A 9,334-nucleotide genomic window follows, 5' to 3' on the forward strand; every position below is an offset into this window, starting at 1 on the left:
AGCCTTAGATTACTTATCCCCTTAGCCTTAAGTAGCCTCTTCTACTAAGGGGTATATAAAGCGGTAACCCTTTTTCTTCTTTTTTTTTCTTTTTTTTTCTTTAACTATAATAGTAATAATAATAAGTAAGTTTTATTTTACTTAAGGCGTTAGTTTATTCCTAGCTATATAAGCCGCTCTATTAATATATATTTATAGTAATAGCTATAATAGTAATAATAGCCTTAATAATAGTAATAACTTTAACTAATAAGTTCCTTACCTTATAAAGTAAGAGGCTATAATCTATAATACTAACTTCCGCGATAAATATATTTACCTCCCCTTCTCCTACCTCCTCTTTCTTAGAGCGTATAAAGTTATTTATTAACGCTATACTAAGCGCGGCCGATAATAGCTCTACTACTACCGCTACTCCTACTTACGCTATTACTACCGCGCCTACCGCCGCTACTAATACCTCCGCTCCGCTAGCCGCTCTTATATTGCCTTTTAAGGTAACGACGCCGTCCTTACTACTACCTATAATACCTAGCCCCTTAGCCCCCGCCTCTATCTCCGCTACCCCTATAAGTCTATAGTTAAGTAAGTATAATAAATATCTTTTACTAACCTCTTAAAGTATAAGCGCTAGGTCTAGGCCGGAGCCGCTTACGCGGCCCCTTATATATAGTATACGTTATAAGAGCTCCCTTACGCCGACTAAGTTAAGCGCCGCCGCGGTAGTAGTTATTACTAGTATACGCGTACTAGCCGCGCCTATAAAGCGGCGCTTCCTATCTTACTTACTATAGCGTTAGCTTAAAAGGCCGGTGCGTATAGGTAGGTATAGGGGGCTATTAAGAAGCGCCTTATCGCCGCCGTAGCTACCTACTATAACCTCCGCGCCTTAGAGCGCTAAGGGCTTATCCTTAAGTAGGTTCTTTCTTTTTTACTCTTTTACCTTTATTACTAACTCTTTTAGTACTAGGGATACCGCCTTTATCGCCTTATTAGTAGTCCTTTTAGCCGTGCCCGCCGCCGCTGCTACTACCGCTCTTACTACCGCTACCGGAGCTAGCCGCTGCCTTTTTACCCTTAGAGCCGCCGCCGCCGCCGACTAGCTTATAGGCCTAGAGGGCTAACTTAGCGCGCTAAAGAGCGCCGCCGCCGCTACTAATAAGTAAAAGGAGGCTAATAAAGATAATAATAATAATAATAATAATAATAATAATAATAATAATAATAATAAAGGTAATAATAATAATAAAGAATAAGCCTAGGTAGTTTAAGGGCTTTACTTTATAATAAATACTATTTTTATCTCTATTTATACTATTATACTTATATTATTATAACTACCCTTTTTATTTTACTTACTCTATAGTCTTAGCCTAAGCTATTATTAGTAGTTTATTAGTTTATTATTCTTATTTATTAGTTTATATAAGGCCTTAAACTTATTAAGGGCTATAGCTCTTATAAACTTATATATAGGTTCTTATATTAAGTTAAGGTACCCGCGCTACTTTATAAGGACCTCTTAGGGATTCCCTTAGCTAACTTTCTTTTAGCGTATAACTTATATCTCCTTAACCTTAAATTTAGTATCCCTCTTTACTTTAATAGTAGGTAGTTAAGCGTCTATTACTTCTTATCTAAGTAGTAGTTTAAAGGAGGCTTAGTAAAAGAAGTTAATATTAATCTTATTATAAACCCTTATTAAAAGACTATTAAGCTTAACTACTTATAGGCTAATAACCCTTTATACTATAAACTTTATATATAGCTAGTCTAGCTTCTTTTTTAGCCGCGCTAACCTATAGTTATAGAGGTTAAGCTATACCTTATCTCTTACTATAAACCTATCTACTAAGGCCTTAGTCTTATTAGCGTGCTACTCTTAATCTTATACTAAGGCGGCTATCGCGGATTAGTAGTATTCTATAGTTTCCTATAGCTTTTATATAAATATAAAAGCGCGGCTTTTTAGTAACGAACTACTATATTACTCCGCTACTATATCTATAGTAAATAAGATTAGTAAGGGTAGCTTAAAGCTATATATAGCGAAGAAGGGGGCTATCTTAATAAAGGTCTAAGGTTTATTATTTAACGCGAGCTAGGCTATAGGGAGCTAGCGGTCTTAGTCCGCTTAGTTATAGGCTACTACTACCTATAAGTATACTTATACTTCTTAGTTAACCCTCTTAGGTCCCTTATTAATCTATAAGTAATAGGCTATACTAAGTAGCTATATAATCTAAAGTAGCTAGTATAGGTACTATTAAAAGTAGCTAGTTTAGTTTAATCTTTTATTACTTATAATAAAGGTCGGCTAGCTATATAAGTAGGCCTAGTATTAAAGGAAGCGCTTTATATAAGCTTTTATATTTATAAATAGTATTAGCTTTAATACTATTAATTTACTAAGCTAGTCCTTAATTACTTATATATAGCGGTTATATCTTTTTATAAGTAGAAGGTCTATTATAAAGTCTATTTATATATATATATAAAACTAGTTAGGTACTAAAAGCTACTTAAGTAGCCTCTTAAGCTATACCCTTTAAATCTTAGTATAGCTATAAATATTATAGTTATAAAGAAAGTAGCGACCGTAGTATTATAGGAGGGGCTAGTAAAAATCCCTTATAAGGCCTACTATTATACCCTACTAACTTAAGTAGCCTATAATACTAAAGTTATAAACGAGCTAAACTAGCTTCCCTTAAAGCTCGTTTTATTTATCTAGCTCTAGTAGTCTATCCTTCTCTTTAGCTTCTATAGTATATAGTACGCTTAGTACTTATAGTCTCCCCTATTAATATAGATGCCTTTATAAGTTAATATAGTAGTTAGCTACCTATACTTTTAGCTTTAACTTTAGATCTAAGTATTAAGTACTAGACTTTATAGCACGGCGTATACCTTTATAAGTATAGTTTAAAGCCGCTATCCTATCTTATAAGCGTTAAAGGGCCTTATCTTAAAATACTCTTACTACGCGCGCTCCTAGGCCGGTTTATCCCTCCTAGCTAAGCTAAGGTAAAGGCGCGGGGGAAAGCTTATTTAGTAGTAAAGGTATAAAGGAAAGCTTATCTATTAGTACTATACCTTCCTTTACTAAGGAAGCTCCTATATAAGTCTATAGCGCCTTTTATAAGATAAGCTATAGATCCTAGGCCTTAATATCCGCTCTTATTCTTATAAAGAGAGATATAAGAAGTATATAAAAATATATAAAGGTAAAATTAAAAGTAAGGGGTTAGATAGGTAGGGTAAAGAGATTTAATTCTTATAGGAGTAGTAATAAAGGTAGGGGAGTAGTTATTATATTGCCTTAATTCTCTTTCTTTCCTTTATCTAATGCCCTTTTTTATACTTATTTAGTATCTTAATTAATAAAGAAGATCCTACTTAAAAAAGCTATTAATATTCTTTTAACTACTAAGCTTTTACTAGTTTTTCCCCTTCCTTTTTAGCTGTTGCCGGTATATCCGTCTTATCTTTTACTACCTCTATAAGAAGCTATCGCCACTTTATTACGACCACGGCCACTAGGCCGCTAACGGTCGACCGCGTTAAGCACGTAACACGGTCTAACGGATAAATAGTCGGCACGACCATCTAATAGATATAGGATCGAGGGGATCGCAGAGATCTAAGTAATCTAGGATTAATAGGATTACTGCGCTCTATGCAATCTAACGTTAGGGATTATAGCTAGGCCTATAATCTAAGGACAGTCTCTACGGGTATATATAGCTACCTACTTTCACTCCTTTAGACAGATAGCTCTCTAGCTTTTAATATAGATCTTTATTATAATTCTATCTCTAATTTTAATTACCTAGTTATAGTCTACGGTCTACGACCTCCGACTTATTACTAACGTAATATACTTATTATTGCTTAGACCACGCCCTATTATATCTACTAATATAAACCCCTCGATAGGTTTATCCCTTAGGAATAACACCGGTCGTTATACGTTAAAAGCTCTTATTTAGTGCAATACCGCGTTACTCTAAGCAATATCGCAACTATTAACATGCCTATATAGCAAACTAGATTAACTAACTCTAGAGCCACCATATCGCCTTAGGATATAATTCGCGAAATCATCGCCCTTCGATATAAGGTATAGTTACTTAGGAACGGAGGAGGCAACGGATAAGTTAGGGACCTTAGAGAAGCAGTTAAACTAAAATAGCTAAGACTATTCGACGGTACTCACGGCACGCTTCGAGACTTTCTTACCTAACTTAAGGCCTACTACCGGTTTTATCCTACTAAACTCTTAGACCTAGTCGAAAAGGTACTCTATATAGGAAATTATTTATCTAGAACGGCACTCGCTTAGTTTAGACCTATTATAAGGGATTTTCTCGATAACTAACTAGCGCGACGAGATAACGAGATAGATAAAGTCTTTACTAGTTTCTAAGGATTCGAAGAAGCTATTACGAAGGTATTCGGAACAACCGATAAGGAACGAGAAGCCGAATAGAAACTTCGAGAACTCCGATAAAGGATTTTAGCATTAGATTATATTGCAAAGTTCCGTTAAATCACCTTAAAACTTAATTAGGACGACGAACCTCTTATATTACGATTCTACGACGGGCTTAAAGAAGAAGTTAAGGACGAGCTCTATAAGGAAAATCGACCTAATAACCTCTCGGACTACGTTACTATAGTAGTATAAATCGACGATAGACAGTATACGCGACGCTAAGAAAAGAAATAAGGAAGAGGAAACTAGAACCCTTCCTATAGGAATAACTTTAACTAACGCGCTAACTATAAAAAGAAGCGCGAAACTCCTATTGCCTACGCCTATATAACTAACCTAGGCAGGATAGATCTAGATATAATATAGAAAAGCAAAAGAAAGTGTTTTAACTATAGGAAACTTAGATATTACTCTAAAGAATATAGATAACCTCGTAAGGAGAAGAAAACCTACTAAGCACTAGCCCTAGAAGGTAAGAAATACCTAAACGCTACTAATAGATAGGAACTAAAGTATAAACTCCTTAGTTAGACTATATACTACGACGACGAATATACGGTATACTTAAGCGATAAGAACGGTACCGGATAGTTCCTAAAGCTACTAAAGAAGACCCTTATAATAATGTAATAAAGGGATCCTAAAATATAGAAATAAGTTAAATTCGTAGAACCGGAACACCCCTATCTTAAAGGAGTCTCCTAAGACTAGATTAGGAAGAACGGCAAACGATTCTAGGAAGATATACGAAATAAAAATCGACAACAACGACGGGCAGTCTATAAACAACACAATAAAGAAGATATAGACGTAGCCCTTATACTTACGAAACTCGGATAATAACCTAAAGAGGAACAACGAAGTATCGACGATATAAGCTCTAAAGAATAAGAAACACCTAGAGAAATAGAAGACGAGAACGAACTCGTACTACTACCCTCGCTACTAAGGGAAAATGCTACGATTAGAGAATACGCTCTATACTTCGAAGAATTCAAAGAAATGCTTAAAATTAAAACCTAATAAATACCTTAAATTCTCACGGAAAACCAATAAGCTATATTAATTCGATATTAACCGGCACTACGCGGAGGAGACTACGCTATAGCTATTACCGTAGTCGATACCTTTATAGCTCTATAACGAGAATAGTAACTACGAGGAGAATTTAGAGACGATCTATAAACACTACTTACTTATAAGCACTATAAGTATATTTTATAGATATTATACGTCTACCTAGATTGCATAATATACTTCTAGATAAAGGCACGATACGACGCCTTCCCGGTTAGGTTTAAAGGATAAGTACTTTCGAAACCCTACTTAAGCATAGAACTAGACTACTAGAAAATCGATTAACGCTACCCGAACGACTAAGTTATATTATTAGAACCCGATTACGGCACGCTACTTAAATACCGCGATAATTACGGCTTATTAACGAGATATCTTTCGGAGATATACAAAATCTATAAACACGCTAAAATAAAAGAATAGTATAGCGCTACTCGCTTTAAGGCATCCGAACTATTAATCTTTTAAAGACTTACGCAACGAATTAAATGCGATAAAGAAGATTATAACGAATGCGTATACCCGAACTATAGAGTTTATAAGTACGAAAAAGCACGAGCATAGTATAAACAATACAACGGTATACTAAAAGATTATTAGTAATATATACGAAGGCTATAAGCCGTATTCGACTAAGGAAAAATCGATATGGAAACACTACGCAAAAAACAGAAAGACGCTAAACGAAAACTTAACCTCTAGTATAAAAACGAATAGAATTGCGAAGCATAGTACGCAATTAACTACGAAGTAGCATAATGCAAACGACATAGCGTTAAGAAATAAGAAATCTTCGATTAGCTATAAGAAATTAGTCTCTTAAGCCCCGATATAATACTACGCGATAAAAACATAAAGAAACGATATTAATAATAAATCGAAGAAGAATACCTAAATAAAACGAATAAGGACTAAGCAAAAAACGAGGTACGCTATCTATAAAAGGGCTATAGACTAGCACGACACGATAAGATCTAAGGACCCTATATATAGCAACGGTAAGCTATAGCGACTAAATAGTATTAGATATCTAAATCGCGGATATTACGTACGTATACTTTTAGACTATAGCGCAATAGGCAATTACGTTTTACCTAGAGTCGTTAATCGTTACCGACTTATATAGAGATATAAGAAAGATCTATATAAACTTACGAATATCGAAGGAGAGGCCTTTAACTATAATAATAGAATTATTAATATAGAGATTAATTACCTCGATATTAATATCTAAGGCCACGATAAATAAGTTAACTTCGATATTATAGATATTAGAGAACACGACCTTATATTAGGGCTTCTATAGCTATAAGAGAGCAACCTACTAATTAACTAGAAAACTAGCTAGCTACGTTAGGACGAAGACGTAAGTTTCTAGGACTAGCAGATTTAGGAGAAAGTAAAATTTTGCGATGATTTAGCTACTAAATAGGATAAAAGGGATAACCGTTTAAGTAAATTATTACGGGCTTTAGCGATATAAACGAAAATAGCAACCGAACCGGTAGATACGATAAAATCGACTAATAAGACCCACGTACTAACTAACACGGCTATATAACCTAGCATCCGATATAAATAGAATAAAGGATATAATAAGAAGATCTAAAGAGTTATTGCTATTCTAAGGAAAGACCTTAAATAAATTAATAAAGAGCTCGAGTTAAGAGAAACCAGCTCTTAAAAGAAAGAATAAGGCCTATAAGATAGAATAAAGAATATCCTATAGGAATACCGGAAATACGATAAACTCTTTAAGAAAGAACTCGAGATAGGGTTACCCGAATATAGCTAATAGGACCACGAAATTTATCTTAAGGATAGAACAACGCCGACGTTCTATAAGATCTATAACCTAAACGAAAAGCAACTATAAACGCTACGCGACTACCTCGACGAGAACCTACGAAAGGGATATATACGAACGTTAATATCCGAAGTAAGCTACCTAGTTATATTTATTCTAAAGAAAAACGGTAAGCTACGACTAGTTATCGACTATAGACGCTTAAATAATATTATAATAAAGGACCGAATACTATTACCGCTTATATCGGAACTACGAGATCGACTATACGGCAAAAAATAGTTTATAGCCCTCGACCTTAAAGGCGCCTATAACTTAATACGCATAAAAAAGAGACACGAATAGATAACAGCCTTTAGAACGAAATTCGGACTATTCGAATATCTAGTAATGCTATTTAGACTTATAAATACACTAGCTACCTTCTAACGGATAATTAATAATATCCTACGCGAATACTTAGATATCTTTATAGTAGTATACCTAGTTAATATCCTAATCTTCTTAGATACCTTAGAAGAATATAAGGAACACGTCTATAAGGTACTCCGCGCACTTTAGAATGCGAAGTTACTAGTTAAACTAGAGAAAAGCAAGTTCTATATATAGGAAGTAGACTTCCTCGAATACACGATCTTACTAGGAGAGATATAAATATAATAAGATAAAATCAACTTAGTTAAAAAATAGCTAACGCTAAAGAACGTTAAGGACGTATAAAGTTTCCTTAGATTTATAAATTACTACCGACGATTTATTAAAGATTTCGGAAAGATCGTAGCACTATTATACGACTTAACGAAGAAGGAAAAAGAATTTATATAGGACGATAAAGCTAACGAAGCTTTCGATTGCATTAAGACTACGATTACGTAAGAACTAGTCCTGACTACCTTCGATCTAGAACGATAAATCGAACTCGAAACCGATATATTAGACTTTGCTCTAGGAGCATAAATCGGATAAAAAGACAATAAAGGAAGACTACGACTAATTACATTTTACTCGAAAAAGCTATAGGGCGCAGAACTTAATTACCCTATCTACGACAAAGAATTCCTCGTAATTATTTAAGCTTTTAAGGAATTTCGATACTACCTTCTTAGAAGTAAATATAAAGTTAAGGTCTATATAGATTATAAGAATATCTTATATTTTATAACGACGTAATAGTTAAACGGACGATAGATCTAATAGGCCGAATATTTATTAGAATTCGACTACGAAATAATCTATAGAAAAGGAATAGAAAACGGTCGAGCTAATGCCCTTAGTCGACGAAGTAACTACGATATAGGGGCACCTATAGCGAAAGGATAGCTCCTAGAAATCAACGAAAACGGGAACTACTAGCAACGATAGCTAAACATAATATTTAAAGTATAACCTAACGACTCGATATACTAAAAGATCCTAAAATAGATAAAAGAATATAAAGCACTAAACGGATGCGATATAGAATATTTAGAAGTTCTAATATATAAAAACAAAATCTAGATACTACTAGAATTACGAGATAAAGTTATATAAGATATATACGAATATCTAATATATAGATATTAAGGAATCCGAAGAATAATAAAACGGATTAAACGATAATATAACTTCCTATAGCTTAAAGAAGTAGTATGATAAGTTATTAAAGAATATAAACTTTGCGCACGAAGTAAAGCTAAACGATATAAACTATACGGAGAATTATAACCGCTACTAGTACTAGAGAAACTATAGGATTCGATAGCTTTTAATTACATTATAAAGCTACTACCGTTAAAAGAACCTATAACTAACGCTAAGTACGATAGTATATTCGTTATTACCGATAGACTAACGAAGTATAGGTACTTCTTACTATATAAAGAAGCAAGCAATATAGAAGAGCTAGTATATATATTCCTACGAACTATTATTAGCAATCACGGACTACCGAACGAGATTATCTCTAATAAAGG

Source organism: Hirsutella rhossiliensis (assembly GCF_020360975.1).
Source record: "Hirsutella rhossiliensis strain HR02 chromosome Unknown scaffold00003, whole genome shotgun sequence".
NCBI classification, from domain to species: Eukaryota; Fungi; Ascomycota; class Sordariomycetes; order Hypocreales; family Ophiocordycipitaceae; genus Hirsutella; species Hirsutella rhossiliensis.